Here is a 2,500-nt window from a genome sequence, read left to right on the forward strand (position 1 = left end):
CGCATAAATTATATTTTGAAATTACGTCACAGACACAATCTGTCGCTCACGCGTCCAGCCGTGTCTTCTCGGGGAGGATACCCGAACTCGAGTGAGCGGCGGAAATCGAGCCTACGTTTTTTGCTGTATCTATCATTGTTATCCTCTTTTTATGAAACACAATCTATACATATGGAATGCAAACAGGATGTTGTTCTTTTTTAAATTTTATGTTGTTCATTTTTTATTTAGCGACCCCCCCTAAAGTAACGACCCCCGAAAGTAGCGACCCCCGAAAGTAGCGACCCCAAAGGCTGCTAATTCCGAAAGTAGCGAGGGTCGCTACTATCGAAACTCTACGGTACTTGATTTAAAAAAGACACCTGTTTATTTTAACTGGCATTCTCCTTTTTAATGCCGCCATTACTAAAGTGTGTACGTAGCTGAATTAATATGCAGCACGGGAGTTCCGGGCTTTCAGACTTCTACATACATAAAGGAGTGACTAAATAACGTCACTTCCCTAGATCCAACCCTTTCAGGTCCAATCGGTCTGTTTTAAACGTAAGTAATGGCGGACCGTGAAATCCAAAACACGCGTTCGCACGTGCAATGAACTGCAACCATTCGTTTGCTTAGAAGTGACTTGAGATACCCTCTTTACTGGGTTGCCAAACCCAGTCGGAATCTCGGTTTCATTTCGTGGGTTTTTTACTGGGTTGCCCTATGGGAAACCCAGTCGGAAAATAGGTAGATTTCCGTTTTAGTACTTTTTTCCGTGTCGGTAAAAGTCTTGCCTGTTACTCCCCTGGTGAGTGGTGTCTTTGTGCATAGAGCCTTCTGCGCGTATTTTCTTAGGATCGAGAGGGTAGTGGAACTGCGTAGATTTCTCTGGTGGACACAGTAGAATCATTAACTTAGCCTGCAATGGCGTCGAAAGTCATGCAACGCGAATGGCGTTTTAGTGGATCCTTAAACAAAAGATACCCTTATGGAGCTCAATAATAGAAAATCAGTGGGATAAACTAGGCATGAATCTCAAAAGCGACGAGTACTGGACTTCGACAACAATCTATCGCCCGTCGAGACGAAATCAAAGTGAGCAGTATTTACCTGAAGTACATGGTAATTTGACACAATTGAGTTTCTTCTCTTCACGCACGCAATGAAATAGGAAGAGGTTTTCGCCTCTAAGAGCAAATATGTTGTTTGTTTCAATAAAATTTTCGCTGGAAAAGGATTCTGTGGTATTTTCTGCCTTTGTGGATTATAATATCATGTTGTGTATTGAATTTTCGAGCTTAAGGTTGAAATGTGATATGGGAGAAGTTCTTTAGTATTGCTCTGTAAGCAGGAAGGGTTCACAGGCCTGTTGGAAGCGTGCTTGAGTTTCAACAAAATGAGCCCCAAAATCAGTGAAAACTTGTGACGCAGATGAATAATAAAGTAGCTGCTATTTCCAAAATGATGGAATTACCTGGTGATAAATAACGTCGTACGCGTCTTGGAGAGTAAATTTTGACTTTGCATAAATAAGAGTTGGGCGATTGTGATCTTTGTTTTGACTTCGCTCATTTCATTGTCAAACTTTATAACACTTGACAGAAAAAGAAACTTACAAAAACCCGGTATCTTGCCATCATTTGACACAGATGCTTCACTGTTTGGCGAGTAAACATACAGCGGTAACTTAATCACGGCGCCCGCTGAATTCCGGCCATGTCACTTTCGATTTTGCAATTTACTTGAACGTAGCAAAAATCTCCCAAAATGTTTGTCGCTGATCGTAACTTTTTATATTCTATATTCACGGTTCACAATTAATGTTGTTTTGATGTCGTAAATATTTTATTCTCGATCGACCGTCCGGGAAACTTCCTTCTGCTCTTTCTGAAAACTGTGTATCAATAGTTATTTGCTTTTTCATCAATATTTGTTTTGCACAAAGCAAGCTAACAAGATCTGTACCTTGCTGAGTTCGCATTTGTTAGAGTTAATAGTATTTTCGGTCCGATGCTTCTGTTTTAAGAGGGGTACATTGTTTTGGTCTCCCATCCAAACACTAACCCCGCCCGGCAGGGCTTAACTTCAGTGAACTTTAGTATTAGAAATCTGTCAGATGTTCAGAGGGCACACTTGTGGTAAAAAGAATGATGTCAGATGTTCAGAGGGCACACTTGTGGTAAAAAGAAGTTGTGAGGGAACTTGAAAATTATCAACATGTCAGCCCAGAAGCCAATGTTTCTCGCTTCTCTTTTATTTGTTATTCTTCAGAGACTGGAATGCTGTATTTCAATACCACACAATTCAGTGCCTTCTGATTTTCTGTAGCACGTACCACAGGCAACCCAGTGTATGCTTCACAGAAGCATCTCCTTTTGTTATTTTCCGTGTCGGGAAAAGTCTTGCCTGTCACTCCCCTGCTAGGTGGTGTCTTTATGCATAGAGCCTTCTGCGCGTATTGTCTTAGGATCGAGAGGGTCGTGGGAAATGCGTAGATTTCTCTGGTGGACACAGTAGA

The sequence above is a fragment of the Montipora capricornis genome, unplaced genomic scaffold (assembly GCF_036669925.1).
Source record: "Montipora capricornis isolate CH-2021 unplaced genomic scaffold, ASM3666992v2 scaffold_461, whole genome shotgun sequence".
Taxonomy (NCBI): domain Eukaryota; kingdom Metazoa; phylum Cnidaria; class Anthozoa; order Scleractinia; family Acroporidae; genus Montipora; species Montipora capricornis.